Source organism: Rhinolophus sinicus, chromosome 17, assembly GCF_057876585.1.
Source record: "Rhinolophus sinicus isolate RSI-liver-muscle chromosome 17, RSI-T2T, whole genome shotgun sequence".
In the NCBI taxonomy this organism is placed as follows: domain Eukaryota; kingdom Metazoa; phylum Chordata; class Mammalia; order Chiroptera; family Rhinolophidae; genus Rhinolophus; species Rhinolophus sinicus.
The window spans coordinates 152,112,650-152,134,923 of NC_142517.1; the positions used below are offsets into that span (position 1 = coordinate 152,112,650).

The 22,274-nt window shown below is 35.6% G+C and overlaps 1 protein-coding gene and 1 long non-coding RNA gene across 8 annotated transcripts in view; one reads left to right on the forward strand and one right to left on the reverse strand.

The window, feature by feature from the left end:
• The window catches only part of LOC109445161 (uncharacterized), a 92,900-nt gene extending 75,329 nt beyond the window's left edge, over window positions 1-17,571 (reverse strand). Inside the window, exons 1-2 of the long non-coding RNA XR_002137006.3 lie at window positions 17,314-17,571; window positions 16,708-16,808 (exon numbers count right to left, since the gene is read on the reverse strand). This is a non-coding gene — a long non-coding RNA (uncharacterized LOC109445161). The remainder of the gene's footprint in view (window positions 1-16,707; window positions 16,809-17,313) is intronic.
• Window positions 4,291-22,274, forward strand: part of TANK (TRAF family member associated NFKB activator) — a 74,397-nt gene continuing 56,413 nt past the window's right edge. For 3 of the 7 annotated variants that reach the window (XM_019727272.3, XM_019727277.3, XM_019727275.3), the window contains exon 1: window positions 17,639-17,757. The gene's annotated coding sequence lies outside the window, so the exon portion shown is untranslated. Of the gene's footprint in view, window positions 4,543-17,330; window positions 17,399-17,638; window positions 17,758-22,274 lie in introns of those variants that run through there. The other 4 variants (XM_074337096.2, XM_019727273.3, XM_074337089.2 and 1 more) reach the window with 4 other exon arrangements.

The window sequence follows — 22,274 nt, forward strand, 5'->3', positions numbered from 1 at the left end:
TAGCTACAAAAGAGCACCTTCTTCATAAGGTACTTAAAAGGATTAAATGAAGTGATACATGTAAAGTACCTAGAATTGTGCCAGGACCACAGTAAATGCGATATGGGTTATATTAGTCATTATTATCTCATCTGAAATGTTAATGCTCTTTCAACATCCCCAAACAGCAGTCATTAATCTTGTGCTTGATTTTTCCCAGGAACATGGAACTCATTAGCTCACAAAGTGATTTATTATTATTCCTACTGTTGGAATGTGGAACTTTCTATAGTGAACCAAAATTTGTTTTCCTTTTAGTTTCCTTTTAGGTCTGAGGTCCACCTTGGAGCTATATAAAAGAATGTAATTGATATTTGAATACTGTTATTTCTTCTCATTTTCTCTAGGCTAAACATCCCCTATTACTACAATCATATATATATATATATATATATATATATATATATATATATATATATATATATATAATATGGACGTATATTTAACAATTAGTCTGACTATGGTCTTCTCAAAGAGTGGTACCCAGAAAGAGGGTCTGAAAGCAGGATTCATGTTTTCCTCATTCTAGCAAGAATTCTAAGTTCCTATTCATTTTCAAATGTTTTAACATCCCCGTATTAACCACATCAAGTAAAACTCTTAAGTCATTTTTGTATTGCCACTAAATTTTGACTGCCACTAAATTGCATCTCATCATCCCCTATCTGGACTTAGGCAATTTTTTCCTGTTTTTTGTTTGTTTGTAGGATGGTGCATGGCTGTGGGACGCTTGTAGGATGGTGTAGGATGTAGGATGGAAGTAACAACTTTATAACTATTCCTGTTAAATTTCATGTTAGCACCAACCTATATAACTTAAGTTTGTCAAGATATTTTTGTATTTTAGTTCTATCAACCTTATTTTCATCATACGTCACTTATCATCCTCTTGCCTTTGATAGCCAGAAACGTGTGACCATCATACAACGAGGATGACAAAGTGCTGGGGAAACAGAGTCCTACTTTTATTCCTCGTCTCCAAAATAATAGGCTAAGGTACTTCTTAACTGCTCAGGCATCTGTGTGCCACACAGGTTTGTTTTCTCAGGATAAATAACACAAACACTAAAATGTTGTCTATCTAACGATCATCAAGAATATAAATAATCCTCTACAATATTAAAAAGCACATTAAGACTTTTTTAGGAAATTTTTACAAGTAAAGCTATAGAAATGAGCAAAAAGAAAGCCTAAAAGAAATCAGAGTGAATTTACTGAGAATATGGAAAAAAGTATAAAATAAATGTTTAACCCTTGACCCATTTGCTTGTTCAGTTCGTAGATGTCTAGGCATCTCTTCATGAGTCACTCCAGCTGAGAAGTGCCTCTCTGCCCACACAGCACCCTCTATAGATCTCTGCTCTCATCTTTGGCAATGGGTAGAGCAAAATGTTGTTTGCCTGTCTGTCTCTTCCTTAATGTCATGAGCTCCTCAAGGGCAAGAAAAAGCATTTTAATAATCCCTACACCCAGCACAGAACCTAACACGCAATAGATAATAAATGCCTGTTGAATAGATAATTGAGCAAGCATGCTAACTACATGTTCCTACTGATATAAGACCAGTCTGAACTTAGGTTACACTTTAAGGAGAAGAATTGTAAGGAGTAAGGCATTTCCCCTTCCTGACCTTATCCCTACATGCATTAAATCCCCTTCCCCCATTCCCTGGCTAGAAATTCCATTAAATGAAGACACCTTTAAATCTACAACTCTCTTAAGACATAAAGTGCAAGCATCCCCAATGAAGAAGCAATACTTTGGCATAAACTTATGTTAGGTTGCAAATTAGTAATACCAGCTACTAACCCCCCGTGCAGTTTATAGAGATTGGGGCTGTATTGGAAAAAGAGTATCCATCATTCCCGCAGGTCCCACTCTGCTGTGGCTGTGGGCCAATAAAATCCTGGAACATCAGCCCACTGGCAAGTAGAGGCTAGAAACTTCAGCTGCTCCCATAAATACTTTGTCTGGAGCATGGATTCATCCTGCAGGTGTCCATGGAATCATCTGAACAAAGTTTCTCAATCAAACACCTACTCCATGCAGCCCGGCCGCCTAACTAGCTTCTTGGCCGGAGTTGCAGGCACCTGGGTCCCTTCCTGAAGGAGGAAGCCCATCCTTGAATCCCAGTCAGCAACTAAGAGCCCTGGCTTTCTTGCCCTCCACTGTCCTCAGGGAAGACTCCGCTTCCCAGGGGTGCTTCGTAGGGAGGCCTGGCGGGCAGACCTGCCCTGAGAGCCCTGCTGCCCATGGTGGGGATCTCTTCATTCATTGATTAGCAACCCCTTGGCCATCATTCACCTCTGCCAGAATGGGAATCTGACTTTGCCTCCGGTTCTCAAATTGGGGCTTAGAGCACCCTCCTCAAGTCTCCTTGTACCCTCATCTTGTACCCTAGCCCTTCCCAGTCCTGGCTTGGTGCCAGTTTACTCCTTCCTCCCCTCCTGGAATCTCTCTGCATTTCTATCTGCCCTGTTCACATGGTTTATGACTCTGCAGACAGGGGGTAGGGGTGGGGGTCAGGGGGATGGGAGGTGGGGGTGGGATAGGGACGGGAACCACTAGAGACAACAAAGATCAAAACTTTCCATCTGCCTCACATGTTTTGCCAAGAGCCAGAACGGGTCCGTGGCATAGGTTTAAATTCCACGCATTCAGACAGAATTTCCTTAAAAAGATCTCTAACTATAGCTTCCTGTCTTGGCTTCAGGACCCTCTTGCAAGCGGTGCCCCTCCAGGTTGAGGCCAAATACTGGTACCCAGGACTAGCCAGTTCTGCTGGAGCTTGGGCACCAGCCAAGCTCACAGGCCAAAGCAAATAGAAAAGGGAAGGGGCACCGACAGAGAGACCAAAGGGGCATTTCCCAGTTAAGACATCAGCACTGCTTTTTAAAAGAGCCATGTTTTTAAAATCCTGCTCATTCAAAAATGTAAATTCTTGAGAAGAACATTTTCCTTCCACTAGTGGCTATCACACTTTCTTATTTTGCTGTATTTACAGTATCAGTTAGGCTTTATTTTTTCCGTTGCACACAAGAAAGTTTAATGTTTGATATCAGTAAGATAATTATAAAACACAAGGCACGGAAGGAAATTAACTCTTCATTATATGTCAGATGAGTAAATGGAATGTTTTTAATCATAAGCTTTTTCATTACGTTGGATACTTTCAAAATTATTTCCTTTTTATAGAATAATTTTATCATGAGTAGAAATATCTCAGGCTTATTTCACGTCTAATTTAAGAGAGGGCAGTGTTTCAAAGTGAAAGGAAACTAGACTGAGAATCGGAATTTCTAAATTCTAATGCTTTTACTAACTGTGGAACTTCGGGGAAGGTCTCAGACTCCTCATCTGCAAACTGTAGGGATTGAACCAAGAAAGAGACTCTCAATTTTTTTTCGTTAGTCTTTTTCCTGTTTAATAACTTCATATACTGATAGTACACTAAAAAAAGAAATGCCCTCAGATTCAAAAAATTCAGATTTTAATTTGAGTTTTGCCTCTAACTTTCTTTGTGACTTTGAGCATTTACCCTCTCCTATTTCCTCATCTGAATAAAAAGGAAATGGAACAGATGGTGTGTAAGGACATTTCCAGCTCTAAAATTTTATAACAAAGAAAAATGTCTGTGGTGCATATGCTACCTTCTATTTGCATGTAAAACTTGATAGGTTGCTCCAAGTAGCTGAGAAGAACACATGTATTTGTAAAGCATTTCCCCGGTGTACTGGAACAGACGCTCATCCAGAGGAACAGTAAACTTTAGCTCCCAAGGAGAAAAGCTGTCTTAAGACTCTCTTCACCTCTTTTCTAAGTACCTGAGGTCAGGCTCTGGAATCCAGTGTAAACATTAGCACTACGCTTCTTCATTCCAGTGACTTCTGTTGGCCAAGAAGCAGATGACTATACTCAAATATCGTCTTTGTCTTCTGTTTATAAATAGATTAGGGGGAAATGTGACTTCTTAAAAGCTAAAAAAAGAAAAGAAAGCCATAAAATAAACTAACTTTTAAATTTTCTTACATGAAAGTGTGCTTAATCCAAAATATTTTTGTGTTTATAATTTCTGGATTTTTGTTAAAATGCCCTAAGTAGGCAAGTAAAGTGTCTTTTCTTCAAAAGGAAGTCAGAGCTAAAGTCACGGGTGGTTTACAGAACATTTTCTGGTAGTCTGCTTCATTTCAGTATCTTGCCACGATTGGCTGTTGATAGCTACAAATAAGGAAGTCTTCAAGTCAGGGGATTTCTCAGTGGAAGTTCCCAGTTAAACACAAGGCAGAGCTCAGTGAGGTTTAGGCAGCATTGCTACAGCCTGTAGGTAAAGCTTCCAAACTCTAACTGCCCACATCTTTAAAGAGCAATAGTCTGTGAAGGAGACTTGTAACCTGGAAAAGAGGTAACCAAAACTTCAGGAGTTCCCACCGATTCTCAACCTAGCAAGGTGTCCTGGATGTCTTAACCTGAGGGGTTGCTGATTTGTTCTCTTGCTTCTGCTAAGTGAGTAATTTATGACATGATTCAATAATGCCTTTGTATTCATTGTCATAGTTGGAAATTTGACCTGTGAAAAATGGGGTCCGTAGCTAAGACTAAAGGAAAATTTAAAATACTGTGATATTTTTACGTTTCCTAACTTTTAAGATAGAATTTATGTCTCTACTTGAAATTATTTTTTTAAGTTTATATCTAGAATATAAGCCTTCTCTAATGAGTGTTTTTAATAACATAATGTAAGACTTAAAATATATGTATTTGGCATGAGTTAGCTTGCACATAGCTTACTAGGTTGAAAAGTACACTAATACTGTATATATTCATACTTCTTTTTGGCTAAAATTTTAAAGATCAATTCAGGCCTGATCCAGTGCATCCATTCAAACATTAACTCAAGTTTAGTGCTTTTCCATTTCCTAAGAAACGTGTTAATGAATATATCTTTACAGTAAAATATTAACCTTATAGATAACTTTGCATTTCCTATCTTGAAACATTTAAACTTACACAATTAGTGTACTCTAGTCTTATTCTGTTACCAATTGGCTTTTATGTTCACAATCAAAAATGAATACTAAAGATTATATAGTATTTTCTTAAGAATAATCCTAAGAAACACTGATAGTTCAAAAAGATTAAATATAAACAATCATTGTTATTGTGATAGTAAAAGCTGCCATTTATTGAGTGTATTCTGGAAGAAAACAATCACGGTATCTTCCAGCTAGTGGCAGAGCCGGGCTTAAACATGAATTCATATCACTTCTTTTTCCATGGCTCTCTGTTATCACTGCCCTCCCTTCTTACAATATTGAAACAGTATTTTAAGATGCTCTATCCAAATGCAAAATGATAAGGGAAAGATGAAGATGACTTGGCCAGAATCACAGAGCAGCCAAGTCACTCACGGAAGCTTAGAAGTCATTCCTAGGTCTCCCTTCTCCTCGCTTGCCCACCCCATCTCCTCATTCCTTCCAGGGTGCACTTTTACCTGTGCACAGGTGAATGAATACATGACTCTGCTTTCATGCAGTGGTGGCCAGGGGGCTGTAATACCACGTCCGACCTGACTGAAGTTCCTAGCAGCCAACTAGGGCCTTAAAGCAATGTCTAGTTATTTTTCTTAAACACTTGTGACAATGAAAGGGATGGCCAACTGGAAGATTTAAAATAAATCTATTAAATTTCTCCAAAAAAGTTCTGGTTGGAATTGCATGAAACTTATGCACTAATTTGAGGGAAATGATCATCCTTACCATAGAGAAACTTTCTGTCTGCCAACACTCTTTCTTTCCAAGTACTTCAGGGATCAGGAAATAACTAGGTTCTTTGTTTGTTATCAAATATATTCCAATATATTTTGTTTTATACTCTGTGTGGTAGGGATGTTATTTGATAGGGACATTCTTTCTACTATATTTTCTAACTAATTATTGCTGGCATGTAGGAAAGTTCTTGATTTTGTAATTTCATCTTATATCCAGCCATTGTATTCGTCCTTTATCTGTTCTAAATTATTTTAGGTAATTCACATGTGATGCCTAGATGGGAAAAATATAATTTTGTCTCCTCTTTTTCTTCTTACATTGGCCAGAACTTATAAAACAGTGTTTAATAACAGAGGCGATAACTGCCAATCTTGTCTTATTCTGAACTCAGTGGGAATTTCCCTATTCGTTGGCTGTCGGCTTTAGATAAATTCATCAAGAAACCAAATAACTACCAAATATACTTCTAACCCTAGTTTACTAAAGTTGTATCAAGACTTCATGATAAACTATATTCAATATCTTTTTAGTATCATTCAAGACAGCTGTATAGTTTTGTTGCTTTAAATTATATAGTACTCTGCTGTTACACAATACAGTAATTGCATTTTTAAAAATTCCGTGTTATCAACAATCATGCCTCCATAATAAAGGTAGGTTTATAGTTATAAAGCATATTTTGTTTTTGCTTTGGTTAAAATAATACATTGGTTGATTAAAACGAACCAAACCAAACCTACACATTTCCTTATTTTCTCTTCAATCCACCTGCTAGAAGCCTCTGCTCTATTATTTCGACTTCACAATTGGTTTCACAACTCAAATTAACAGAAAAGAATGAAAACAATGTGACATAGCCAAGAAACCCTATCCAGGCAGAGCAACCAGATACTCAAACAAAGCAGCTGTTCCTACACTTCGTGCAAAAAGCTTTCTCCCTATTATGACAATGTTACTTGCAGACTTCAGTTCAGTTACAACCAACAGTGGTACGCAAAATGAGTGTCAATCAGTTAATCTTGTACTAATTTATATTAAGAAAATGTATGCTGAAAAATAAATGTTTGTAAATTACTGAGAATTTTTGCTTTCATATTCATAAGTAAAATTAATCTATGTTTTTATTTTTTGATAAAAATACCAAAATTTTCCATGTTCTAAAAAAGTTTGATGGGCGTTATTTGCTCCTTGAAACGTTTAAAGAGGAAATTAACACTGATTGTCCTTGGCACCCACTTTGGGAAGTAATTCTTTAAAAACTTTCTAATGTTTTCTGTTTTATTGATCCGTTTGGGTTTTATGCTATTTTTTCACACAGTTTAGGTTATTCGTTTTGTTTATAAATGATCCTTTTCAACAAATTTTTCAAATGTATTAGCATACATAGGTTTCTCTTTCACTTTTTAAATTATTTTCATATCTATGTGGATAACTCTTTTTCATTACTAATTTTGTCCATTTATGTTTCTCACCCTCTCTCTCTCTTTTTTTTCTGATTGGACATGTCAAAGGGTTAATCTCTTGGATGTATCATTTTTATGCTCAGTTATTTTAAAAATAGTTTTTGCTTTCATCTTTATTACTATTTTGTTAATGACTCATTTTAGAACATTTTACTTTTCCTTTTCTCTGTTTTTGAATTGAATGTTTAGTTCATTTATTTTTATTCTTTCTTATTTTGTAATTAAAGTATTTAAGGCTAGGAAGTTTTTCTGAGTACCATTTTAACTACATCTCACATCTCACTTTCACATAATAATTATTTTATGTTTTTTTAATTGCAGTCTTATTTCCTCTTTAATCCAAGTTATTCAGTTATTAGATTTTATTAGATTTAGAGAAAAACTGAGTAAACACTACAAATAGTTCCCATATCCCACCCTGCCTTCCCCTGACATACACAGTTTCCACTCTTACGAATATTTTACATTAGTACGGTCCATTTGTTACAATTAAGGAACAAATATTGATACCTTTTTATTAATTTAGCCCATAGTTTATTCAGATTTCCTTAATTTTTTACCTTTTTTCCTCTTTTTAAAAAATTGAGGTAAATCACAAAATATAAAATTATTTTGCATGCTATTGTAAATGGAATTGTTTCCTTAATTTCCTTTTTGGATTGTTCATTGCTGATGTAGGGAAACATAGCTGATAATTTTGAGTGTTGGTCTTGTATCCTGAAACTTTGTTAAATCATTTATTAGTGCTAGTAGCTTTCTTGTGGATTCTTTGAGGTTTTCTATATGTAGGATAATGTCATTTACAAACAGAAACATTTTTCACTTACTTTCTAATTTGGATGTCTTTTATTTCTTTTCCTTGTTTAATTGTTCTGGCTAGAACTTCAGGACAATGATGAATAGCAGTGGTGAAAGAAAGCATCCTGTCTCCTTCCTGATCTTAGGGGGAAATCTTTCCGTCTTTCACCATTTAGTATGATATTAGCTATGGGTTTTTCATACATTCTCTTTATCATGTTAAGGAAGTTCCTTTCTATTTCTAGTTTTCTGGGTCTTTTTTATATTTTAATCATGAGTGTTGGAATTAGTCAAATGCCTTTTTTTTAATCAGTGGAGATCATCATGTAGAGTGTTTTTCCTTTATTCTATAATATGGTATATTGCATTGAATGATTTTCTTACGTTTAACCACCCTTGTATTCCAAAGATACATCATACTTGGTCACGATGTATAACTCACTTAATACACTGTTCATTTTACTACTATTTTTGTGGAGAATTTTTGCATCTTTATCCATAAGTAATACTGATTTTCAGTTTTCTTTTCTTGCAGTGTCTTTGTCTAGCTTTGGTATCACAGTAATCCTGGCTTCTCAGAATGAGTTAGGAAGTATTTCCTCCTCCTCTACTTTTTATTTTTAGAGTTTGAGAAGGATTGATGTTAATTCTTCTTTAAACGTTTGGTAAAATTCACCAATGAAGGTCCTGGACTTTTCTTTGTAGGGTGGTGTATGATTACTGCTTCAATCTCTTTATTTGTTATAGATCTGATCAGATTTTCTATTTCTTCTAGATTCTGTTTTGGTAGTTTGTGTGTTTCTTAGGAATTTGTACATCGCATCTAGGTTATCTAATTTGTTGACATCCAACTCTTCATAGTATTCTCTTATAATCCTTGTTATTTTTATTTGGTTGTTGGTAATGTCCACACTTTCCTTTCTGACTTTAGTTATTTGTTATTCTCTTCCTGTTTCTTATAAGTCTAGCTATAGCTTTGTCAATGTTGTTGATCTTTTCAAAGAACTAACTTTGACATCATTGATGCTAGTGTTTTCCTATTCTCTATTTCATTTATCTCTGCTCTAATCTTTATTATTTCCTTCCTTCTGCTAGCTTTGCATTTAGGTTTTTTTTTCTTTTTCTAGTTCCTTGTAGCGTAAACTTAGGTTATTGATTTCTTACACTGCATCTCATAAGTTTTAGTATGGTATGATTTGGTTTTCATTTATCTCTAAGTAAGTATAATTTCCCTTGTAATTTCCTTTCTGACCCATAGTTGTTTAAGATTATATTGTTTAATTCGCACATAGTTGTGAATTTTCCAGTTTTCCTTCTGTTATTGATTTCTGGCTTCATTCTTATTTGGTTGGATAAGATACTTTGTATGATTTCAATATTTTTAAATATACTGAGACTTTTTTATGGCCTAACATTTGATCTATCCTGGAGAAGGTTCCATATCTACTTGAAAAGAATGTGTATTCTACTATTGTTGAGTGGAGTGACATATATTATATGTCTATTATATTATACACATATATATTAGATCTAGCTGGTTTATACTATTCTTCAAGTCCTCTCTTTCCTTTTTCATCTTCTGTTTTCTATCAATTATTAAAAGTGGTGTAGTAACATCTCAAACTGTTTGTAGCACTGTCTATTTCTCCCCTCAATCCTATCAAGATTTGCTTCTTATATTTTGGGGCTCATTGTTTGGTATATATGTGTATAATTGTTACATCTTCTTGATAAATTATTGTTTTGTCACTGTATAATGCCCTTCCTTGTCTCTTGTAACAGTTTTGACTTAAAAGCTCTTTTGTCTCATATTAGTATAGCCACCTCATCTCTCTTTTGGTTAGTATTTGCATGGAGACTCTTTTTCCATCCTTTTACTTTTAACTTATTTATCTTTTGATCTAAAGTAAGTCTCTTATAGACAGCTTCTAGTTTGATCATATTGTATTAGCCATGGTTCTAAGCTCTTTTGATTGGAGAGATTAATCCATTTATATTTAAGGTAATTATTGATAAGAAAGGATTTCTGTCACTTTGCTCTTTGATTTCTGACATACCATTTTTCTGTTATTTACTTCCCCCATTACTGCCTTCTTTTGTGTTTAATTAATTCTTTGCTGTGTACCATTTTATTCCCTTCTCATTTTCTTTTATTTTTTTAAGATATTGTCTTAGTGGTTACCATGGGGATTGAAATTAGCAACTTAAATTTATAACAATCTAATTTGAATTAGTACTAAGTTAGCTTCAATAATATATAAAAACTCTACTTGTACACAGCTTGGTTCCCTCCCTTATGTTATTGTAATCACAAATTTCATCTTTATACGTTGTGTTCTTATTAACATGGATGTATAATTATTTTTAGGCATTTGTCTTTTAAATCATGTAGGAAGTAGACAGAGGAGGTATAAACCAAAAATTCATGCTGAATTTTATTTTTATCTATGTGGTTGTCTTTACCAGAATTAATTTTTTGTATGGTTTTGATTTATTGTCTAGTGGCCTTTTATTTGAGCCTGAATAACTCTTTTTATCATTTCTTATAGGGTAAGTTTACTAGCAACAAATTCCCTCAGCTTTTGTTTATCTCAGAAGTCTTAATTTCTCCTTCATTTTTGAAGAATAGTTTTGTCAAATAGGTCTCAGACTGGTGGTTGCACGTTTCATTAATATCAATTGTAATAGCTATCCTAAATTCAAAAACATCCAAATGTGCATCTTGGAATTTCAAGCGCGATGCATGTCATAAAGCAGAAAGGACAGAGTGAAATAGGAGTCCACAGGTGAACCCACAGTTCTAACCTGGAAGGGGAGTCAAGTGACTTCCTGCTTAGATCAGACCATTTTTCTGAGGCCTCAACAAATCAAGTAAAACATAAGAGAAACATGTTCTAGGATGAGGAAAGCACATTGGCAAAATGTGAAAAGGACAAAACAGGGCGCATTTGAGGTATTGATAGAAGCCCAAAGTTACCAGGAAGAAGAGGGAGCCTAAGAGTCTAGAGAGGTTAAAAAACAGCTTCATCCCAGGCTTAGAGTTTGGATTTTATGCTAAGGGTAATATGAATCCAATGAGCAATTTTAGATGACACAGGAACATAATAACACTTAGAATTTGACAATAGTAAAAGTGAGGAGAAGAGTGAGGAGGCTTGTATGGTAAATATGAATTATGGTGGCTTGAACAAAGCAATAGAAACACAGTGGCCACGAGGCCAGAGTGTAACAGTAGGGACACAGAATATGTGCATGCAAGAAATGTATTCAGAGAAGTATTCACATGAGTTACCTTATTGGGTGATTGATTAAATGTTGGGAAGCAAGAGTTTTATATCTTTGTTATATGGGCAATGTGTTCATTCTTCCTGTATTTACAAGACAAATATGAAGATACAATTTTTAAATCTACTTGTAGTTACTTACCATTACATTTCAAGAAACTAAAATAATATATGTTAAATTATCATAGTTAAAATGAGATTCTAACTATTATTTCCTTATTTCCACACATAGAAGATAGGAAATGAGTAAACTAGAACTTTTTACTTCCTGCCACCTCTGTTTCACCCAGTTGAATTTTTATTGTTATAATCAAGAAGTTTAGAATTATTATTATTAAATTGTTTATTTATGTATTTATACTTATATCTTATGTTTTAAAATTCCCTTTAATGTTCTCATTATATTTGCAACAAGTTTTTTCTTAATCTAATATTTAAATTATTTCAAATATTTCTTTTATATCAGAATTTCGCCTTGTTATTTTTAATTATGATTCCATTCATGACCAACCAAAGTGTATCTTCAATTATTTCAGGAAATGAGTGGTATATTCTGAACCTTGAGGTATCTAAAAATGTCTTTGTTTTCATTTCTTACATGAATGATAACTTGGGTGGGTATAGAATTTGAGAGTGAAAACTTTCCAGGCAACTGTAGATGTTATTCTAGTCAGCTTCTGAAGTTTAATATTGAAGAGAAGTCTACTTTTCTTTATTTTTCTTCCTTTGTGAGTAATTTTTTTTTCTGCCCAGATTCTTGTTGAATTTTTCCATACTTTAGACACAGGTAGTCTTCCCTCACCCTCTCAAGCCTGGACTAAGGCCTCTCCAATATTTTTTCAGAGTATCCTACACTTACCCCTATTATAATATTGTACTACTACATTGTGTAGTAATTGCCTGCATCTTGTGGGTCACCCACAATAGCACTAAGATTTTTTTAAGGTAGAGCCATGTCTTGGTCATCTTTATATCCCTAACTTTTAGCAGATATCAAGGACTCACAAAACATTTATTGATTAAATGAATCAATTGATATATCATTTAATATAAAATTCTTTATCAGGATAGGTATTTGGTCCCCTTAATATGTTTCAAAACTCATTGAGTCCTTTTCATTACTACTTTGCATTGAAGTATTATTTCAGACATCTTTTGATATATCTTTGGTTCCTATTTCTGTTTAATTTACTCTGATCTCTTCTTCAGGAAGAAGTTGGAGAGCTATCTTTCCTCTTTTACATTTAATGGTTTTCATCTATTTGTCCTTTACATTTACATTTTGAGAGACTTTTGCATACTTTTACTTTAATCGTTGATTTAAGGTTCTGCAATATTGATTCCATCCTTGATTATGTTCAAATCCTTGATTATCTTTGAATTTTGCCATTGCATGTTTTATGTTCTTACAGCCTTAACTTATTCAACTTTGTTTTTATTTCTCCTTGCCTCTTAACTAGGTCCCTCCTCATCTTAGTCTAATGTCTTATTTCATCTTTTCTTTCATAGAAAATACAAAGGAGAGCCTTTCCATTTACTTATGCTTCTGGTAAACCATTCTCCAACTTTCTCTGCATTTTGAAGACTCTGTCCTTCTTAATGCAGCATGATCTTTTCAAAGGGATACTTTGTTGTTTATTCACTCATTCTAAGCCTTGTGTATCCTCTACTAACCAGATGTATGGCTTTTCCTTGGTTCTTCTTATTATCTGTCAGATTTCTATTAGTTCTTCTCATGAGCTGCCAGATTTCTATTTGTTCCTTGAGCTGAGAGACAAGTAAACATGCATAGTTCACAGGTAAATTTTCGACCTGAAGCTGACATTGTTAATTTTGTCACTATGGGTATTCGCCTGTGGTGAGATCCTTCACCTTTATTACCTGGTTATTTTACTATCAAGAGAAGAATTCCTGGTTAATCAGAAACAATCATTGGTCTTTTCCTTGCTAGGAACCACATATGAAAAATTAAACTCCCAGGGAGAGACAGACATACATCTCTCTGTCTGCCTCGCCCCTTTCGTTGTTGGCTTCACATATGCTTAAATACGGAGAATTACATCTATCCACACCCATTAGGGTCATGTTGGTATATTCCAAACTATAGCTCCAAAGTGGAAAATAGAGAGAAGTACTAAATGAGGGACATTGAGGCAAGGAGGTATAAAATACTATTTGTGGGTAACACATAGTAGTGAAGTTACTGTCCAATTCATGAGTAGGTACTTTGAGGCAGATAGCTTTCTTAATATTTTTCAGGCCAGCAGATTTGCTCACCTGCATACAACAAAGATCATTTCCATTTCAGCCCCACAGTCCTTGCAAATGGTGGAAAATCCTGTCGAGTTTTGTCATTAGGATCCTTGTCAGCAGGGTTACAGCTACTCTTTTGTTGCCTTTTTGTGACTTAGGAAAAGTCATCCCTCCGGGGAAGATTCAAGCCCATGGGGGTAAACCTTGGCAAGTGAGCACATCTGTCAGGTGGGTGCCCTGGACGAGGTACAGCCTGCTGAGCCATACACACTGGGCCCGGTAATCAATCTTACATTTTGATGGTATTATGAGTTCTCATGCTTTTCTAATTTTTCATTAGGCATTTAGTTTAGGGAGTCTGAGACAGCTAGTCCAGATGTCATCCTAAATCAGAAGTCATCCAGATTCTATTAATAGTGATATTTCACATCAAAGATTTGAGTGAGACTATTACTGCATACCTGACATTCCAAGTTGTCGTGTTTATACCGGCAGCTTTCTTAATCCCAAGATGTATATTCAGAACTCAACAAAATATTAAGCAGCTTTTTAGATCCTAAAATATTTTTAATAAGACTGCAGTTCCCATTTTTATCCCACCCTACCTCACAGTACCACTTGCTAACCTAAGGTATGTAGTAACATGAGTAAAGGAAAGGAAAATTGGAGTAAAATTATATCACTCATTTAAAAGATTATTCCTCAAATAAATATTTTAACTCAATTCCTAACCTTAATAAATATATTGTATGTCAATTCTAAAAAAATCATCATCAGTATAGAAGAAGAAAAATGTTTGACACTGTTTCAGCACAAAACTCATCCATCTACCACAGTATTCATGACTGTTTCACACATTGGAGAAGTATGCAGCCATTTCTCTTCATAACAACAACATCATGTGATTGGAAAGAGAAAATATATATATTTCAGAAATGTGTATGTTTAATTTTTTTCTTCCTTATTCACAGTTTTCAGCACTTCCATATTTCAAAATGCTTATGCACTCAGTTTTAGGTTCTAAGTGTATTATGAAATTCTACTACTTCAATTAGAAATCATCAAGCAGCCCCTTCAATTTTTTCCAAACCAGTGCTGAATACGTTGATCTTCATTAAAATTAAAATTTTCTGCTCTGCATGAGATGCTATCAAAAAAATGAAAAAACAAGCCACAGAGGAGGAGAAAATATTTGCAAAAGATACATCTGATTATTCAAATTACACCATGTACTCTTAAATTCAATAATAGGAAAATACAAACAATCCAATTTTAAAACGAGCCAAAAATCTTAACAGATACCTCACTAAAGAAGGTATACAAATGGCAAATAACCATATGAAAAACTGCTCCACATCATATGTAATCAAGGACATGAAAATAAGAACACAATGAGATACCACTACGTATGTATTTAAGTGGCCAAACTATGGAACACTGGCAACACCAAATACTGACAAGGACGTGGAGCAACACAAAATCTCTTTCACTGCTGGGGGGAATGCAAAATGGTGCGGCCATTTTCGAAGGCAGTTTGGCAGCTTCCTACAAAATTAAACATATTCTTACCATACAGTCCAACAATGATGTTCCTTGATATTTACCCAAAGGATTTGAAAACTTACGTTCACACAATAACCTACAAACTAATGTTTATATCAGCTTTATTCATAATTGTCAAAACTGGGAAGGAACCAAGATGTCCTTAAGTAGGTGGGTAGATAAACTGTGGTATATCCAGACAATGAAATATTATTCAATGCTAAAAAGAAATGAGCTATCAAGCCGTGAACAAAACACGGAGGAAACTCAAATGCATATTACTCAATGAAAGAAGCCAATAGGAAAATGCTACATATTGTATGATTCCAACTATGAGACATTGTGGAAAACGCAAAACTATGGACACAGTAAATAGATCAGTGGATCGGATCTGCCAGGGATTGAGGGGAAGAAGGAATGAATAGATGGTGGAGCACAGAAGATTTTTAGGGCAGTGAAATTAGTCTAGTATCATATGATACTATAATGATGGTCATATGTCTTTATACATCTGCCCAAACCCACAGAATTTATGTTCATAGAACACTGAGAGTGAACCTTAATGTAAACAATGCATTTTGAATGATAATGATTTGTCAATGTAGGTTCATCAGTTGTGACAAATGTACTGTTCTGATGGGAGATGTTGATAATGGAAGAGGCTTATGCATGTGTTGACATAAGGGGAGTATATGGAAATCTCTGTAGCTTCCTCTCAGCTTTACTATGAACCTAAAACTACTCAAAAAAAAAAGAAATTATTTAAGAAAGCAGTTCTGCATTGTCACGTTTAACTCAATTACTTATTACAAGAAAACTGTTCATCTGGTCACAAGGTTATATACCAAGAAGTTTCTGTGTGTTAAAAAAAAATGTTTTTAAAACTATGTCTTGGCTTTAACTTTTAAAAGTAAGCCCAATTTTTAAAAATTCATTGCAACTTGGTAAGTTTTTAAATCGTTGGACTTATCAGCTTAAGGAAAGAAATTCACACGTCTGTGGTTCAGAAGTGCAGGTAAAAATTGGGGCAGCCAGAACCTGATCCTCCTGCTCTACCAAGAGAAAAGATACTATCACAAGATGCTGGACTCCCCTGCGGAAACAACAGCTTCTAAGTTATATGGACCATATGACCAGAAAAAAAAAGAAAAAAAAAAGAGGGGGGCTCAAGAACTCCAAAGCTAGGCTTGAACCTTTCAGGATGAAGAAAAAATCATGGGCTGAAGTCGTGTTCTGTCATGGTTTGGCCAACACCACTAGAACAGGAGAATTCTCAACTTCAGAAATGTTTTCAAGTCTACGGATATAAAGCTATGTTCCAGAGCAGGCTCCGCCTGACAAAAATATATAGTATTTACGGTCATTTTAATCTTGGCTGTCAAATTGCTACTTCAACATCCTTAGTATGCTTGTGGTTTTGGTGGCGAGGTCTATTCCAAACACTATTAACCCATGTCAAACATGTGCAAAAGCAGTGAGAGTTTTAAAAATATTTTAAAATGAATAAATAGAATTCTTCTATGGTCATCACCATAGAAGATTTCTGAGAGTGCTACATACATTCAGCCAGATGCAATCAATCCAGTCAATGTGGAGAGTCCCAGCCTTCGGTGTACTCAGGAAACTTCCACATGTGCTGTGGATTTGACTGCTCTCTTTTCCTGAAAGGAATACCAGAAAAAAACCTTGGCAGCGGGGAGAAGCCAGCATGACATGAGTAACTCTGGACACTTTTCATTTGCAGAGCATTCTAAGCTTTACCACCTGCTTTTGCTTACATTAGCAGATTGATTCTCCCAACTATCCATCCAGTGAAATATGTTATCATTGTCTGCATTTATCAGATTAAAAAAATAAGATTCATTAGGTTAAGCAACTTGTCTTAGCCAGGTACCAGAACGAAAACTGGGAGTACACTTTTCTTGAGTTATCTCTCTAAATTTCCTGTCTTGGAGAATATTCAAACATGACTAGGAAATGGAAAAGTGGGGAAGTCTTAATTCAAGGGAAATTTTCTAATAAAGGTCTACTTACATTTAACAATTATTCAACATTAGAAAATACATTTAGTGAAAGGTGTTACTACTTGGGGAAAAAACAAGTGTGTGTGTGTGTGTGTGTGTGTGTGTGTAGGACAGTGTTTCTCAGAGTATGGACCTTAATTACCTTAATCACATTCACAGGGCGATCTGTGGAAAATATACGTTGCTAGTCTTCATCCAGTTGCTCCAAACGCGAGGAATCTATGAGGGTGAGTTGGAAGAATCTTCACCGTTAACAAGTTGTAGCTGCACGCTAACTCACATAAAGGGTGATGTTAGACCTAGTTATTTATTGTTTGGCAAAAACCTAGCTCCTTCAATTGACCTTTAAACTTGACATTTGACGCCTTTCAGTGACTGTTTCCCCGACGAGGCGGGGCGGGGCTTGGGTGGGCGGGGCAGGAGGGCGCGGCCCGCCCGGGGCGTGGTGTTGAGTGATAGGTTAATGGCTCCGCGCGCAGGCGCTGCCCTCTGAACTGGAACGGAAAACAACTTCCGGTTGGAGTCACTCTGCCGGGTGCTGCCGACCCGAGACGGGAGAGACCGGCCTGGAATCCCTGAACTGTGGGTAAGAAACTTCGTGACCGAGTTGGTGTTTGCGAACACGGCGACGGAGAACTTGTTTGTGTGAGAGGGATGCGCTGGCAGTATTCGCGTCGCAGGGAGAGAAGCTGAGGAGTTGCAGAGACAACCAGCTCTCAGAATGGGGTGGGACTTGTGCAAGAGAAACCACCCGGGTCTGCATCCCGGTGCGGACCCGGGAGGGGCTTTCCGGGTCCGCGACGTCAGCGCAGCACCGACGTCCCCCGGAGCGACGTGCGAGGGGAGGGATTCTGCCCCACGCTGATTTGACTTCTGCGCTTGGAAGCTGGGGCGGCAGAGTTGGGATGTCAGGGTGAGCGGTGGACCGCGTTCGGCGTGTCACAGACTTCCTTCGGGACGGGCTGCCTTCCAGAAGCTCGTACTATCGTGGTTACTCTTTCGAAAATTTCTTAATAGATTCTTTCAGTTGTTTTATCCAAGGTTGTTTCACAATGCTCTGCTTTCTTGTGGGGTGTCATCATAGCTTTGTCATTGAGAAGTTGGGTAACTTCCCCGATGGTCACGGAGATAATGGGAGTCTGAGGCAGAAGGAGCAAAAGCAAACCCTGCCCCCAGTGGGAACCCAGGTGTTAGGTAGGGTCCCCCTACCCGGTGTAAACTACTGGGGACGAGTTACAAGTATAAAAAAGCTCCGCTTGTCAAGAAGTGAAGATACTCAAACCAAAGAGTAGTTGTGTCGCTTACTGTTATGCTGTAACAGGCAAAAATAGAGCAGCCTTGCTATGGAAAGTGTCATTTGTTTCCCAGATGCTTTTGACAAAGTTATCATAAGGGAGAAAAGGTAGTAAAGGAGGCGAATGACATGAAAGTGAAAGAAAAGAAAATTGTCTACTACGGTTGGAATACACATTTCAAAGGAGACGTAGCAGAGAAACAAGCACTGTATTTTATTGAAAAACTATTTTGTCCCCATCTTTTGGGAGGGGAGGAAAACCTTAAAATGATACAACCATGTGTAAAGCAGAAAATGACATTCCTTCTCAGCCCTGCCCCCAACCAGAGGTACTCCAAGGCCTTTCACGTTTCTGTTATATGTACATAAACATGTTATTTCGCTTTCTTATAAAAATGAGATTATACATGCATCCTATTCCGTTATCTGCTTTTTCAGATAAAAAAATATATATGGTGGAAGTCGTGCCATATGTAGCTCTACTTTATCTTGTCAGAATGGTATTTCTTTGACTGGATGTACCATAACCTAGGTAACCATCTCTTAATATGGCCTTTCCATATATTTTGCCTTTTATTCTTCAAAATTATATTTCATTAGGATACAGATATATTAATCCTTTGTGAAATAATATGGCAGATATTTTCAAAAACTGTTAGTCTAATGCCCAGTTTTTGTTAACACTAAAGGTGATCCCCACTCAAAAATTATTAAAATATTTTCCTATATTTTCTTAATTCCTTTTATAGTTTTTTATATACTCATCATTAAAACATCTAAAAATTATTTTTGTACATTGTTTAAAGTAGGGATTTAGCCATTTTTCCTGAAATCGTTTTTAGAAACCAATTCCTTCCCAACTGACTACCCAGGTGTACCTGAGTCTTTCTTCTGTTGCTTTCTGTTTTTTGGGGTTTTTTGGGGGGTGTGGGAGGTTTGTTTGTATTTTTGTTCTGTATTGTTTTTTGTCTCTTCTCATGCAAATACTAATCTCTTTGATTATGGAATTTGTTTTTTAGTAATTTGTAAAAAAAAGTCCCTCTTCATTTAACCTTTTCAAACATTTTTAGAATATTATTTCATTCTGTTTCACGTAAAATTTAAAGCAAACTATTCATGTTTCATTAAAATAATGCTTTGGAGGGTTTAACTATTTACTCTCCAATAAATTCTGTTTATCAAGGAAGTGTCTTACCTTACTAGGATTTTGCAAAGAATGAATTTTGGATTGCATCTGAAGTGCTTTGGCTTTTTTGGTCTGTTTGCCTTGACAAGCAATTTTAAATAATAGATGTTGACTGTTCATTTGGTCTATTTCTTGTTCTTAGGATGATCGATGTCTTTTTATTACTACCTTAACTAAACATTTTTATCAGGAATGGATTTGTCCTATGACTTTTTGGCATCCATCATGACCTATCATATGTTTTTCTTCTTTGACCTGTTAGGTGGTGAATTATTTTAGCAGATTTCCAGTTGTGAACCAAGCTTGTTATTGGTCATGGTGTAATATTGAAACACCATATTTAAAATCAATAATTGAGTTTTATCTGTAGTCATCTTTTTCTGTTATCTTTGCCAAAGTTTGATGTCAAAATTATGCTGGTTTCCTAAAAGGAACTGTGAAGAGTTCCTTCTTTCTCTGCTCTGAAGTAGTCTGGATAACATAAGAGCTCTCTGTCCTTTGAAGGTCTGAAAGAATTCATTCGTGAAACCGTCTTGGCCTAGAAGTGCATTGTTCTTAAAACAGTAATAATATTCAGCAGAAGGTCCAGAATTTTAAAAAGCAAACAAAAACTCCTGTGAGTAGTTTGAAATAAATGAAAGAATCTGAAAACACCAATTACGTTGTGAACAAACTACAGTACTGATCCTGGTCATTTTTTACCCTCCCTTCCCCCAAACACTTTTATTCATGGTCAGGGAAAATGCAGTAGGTAGGCTGAGGCTAATAATAAAGTGTATTGTTGTTCTTTCTCTCCTCTTCTACGTCGGTTAGTTCTTCTATGCCCTAAAAGGAAACAGGAATGAAACTCAACTGGAAAAGCATCAATTTCAGTTTGTTGTTACCTTCCCATTTTTGTTGGGAAATTTCTTATTTAGTAATGACCAACCTGAAATTTTACTGTAGCCAAATCCCATAGGGTGGTTTCAAAATGAGTGGGTGAGAAAATACACAAACTCAGCATGTTTATACTTATTTAAATATGAAGTGGAAATCATTAGAGTGCAGGTTATGTGTGTGTTGTGTGCACACATAGAGCAGGGCTGACTTTTAAAGAATACAAACCATCTAACCAAAGCCCACCTTTTTACTCAACTAATATACTGTTAACATGTGGATAATAGTGTGTTATTTAATTTTTGGTAGAGTTACTAACTTTTATAAATGATTATTTCAAACATATTGATCACTTTCAAGAATATGACCTTAAGCAGGTAATATAATTTAGCAATGTACATTTGTGAACTGTGGAGGATACTTCAAGACAGTTATAGTGTTATTTACAGAGGGATGCAGTCGCTATATGAATGCTTGAATATTTGAGTATCTTAATTGATCATCTGTTAATTTAGGAAAAAAACAATTGACATGATTTGGGAGCATGCCCTATAACGAAGAAAGACTGCATGTGTTTTAAAACCATACCCATTATCCAAAAGTAAATGGTAAACAAAAACAGTCTATTGATGTAAAACTTCACTGTTCTAACTACTCTGATACAATACTTTAGCTAATTAGCTCTTACTACTATTTATCCATTTTGTTTTCTAACACCTTATAAGCATGAATATTACTGTTTCATTTTGTCTTTAATTATATTAAGGGCCAGGTTTTAGTTTCTATTTCCTGTAGGATTTATGCTGTGGCTGCCATTTCCCCCCACTATCTTTTATGCTTGCTACTCTGGTTTTCTATCATAGGTAGAGGGAAAGAGGAGGCTATTATCTAGAAGGTAACAGAAATCTCTTTATAGTCTAGGAGCAAGATTCTAAGTCATCTTCAAAAAAGGATAATAGAGAATATGGAATGAACTGCCTTGTGGGTGGGTGGCTAATTAGTGTACAAAATCTTTTGAACTAGGTGCAGTATTTGAACAGTTGTTCAGAAAAGTTGAAGAGGATTGGAACAGCCAGTGGCACCAGGTCCTTTGCAACTGAAAACAAGTCTTTGGGACCTATGTAATACATATGTCAGAGTTTTTCAATCCCTAGTCTATAGAAACCTTTTTTTCATTCATTGTGGTAAAATACGCATAACCATCTTACCATTTTCAAGTCTTGTACCATTCATTAGTGTTTAATGTATTCACATTGTTGTACAACCAAGAAAAAGATTTAAGAGACTTTTTTTTTTTTTTTTTTTTTTTAAGAAAAAAAGCTCTGGAAACTAAATAATATGATAGTTGTTTGTCTCATGGGGGAAATGTCCTGTATAGTAACCTGATTATTTTTTCTTTTACTTCAGAAATATACTCTCTATGAGGGTAATTATCAGTTCTAAATTGTAAGAGTAAACAGTTTGAGCACCGATGATCTGCAACAGCTTTCACTTGCCACCAATACTTTTCCTTTGCAAAAAACGAAGTGTCTGCTGAAAGTAGCTTAACAGTGAAAACAAAGCCTGTCTTTCAAGTCATTACAGTAAGGAATTATTGGAGTTTGAGTGCACTAAGGAAAAATAATACAAGTTTTATTTTGATGGTTATTTAGTAAGTTTGAAGTTACAAGAATCCTTGAAATATTTGTGTAGAATGAGGTATAGAGAATTGTTGTCTTGAGCTGCAGAACAAACACAAATCAGGTAA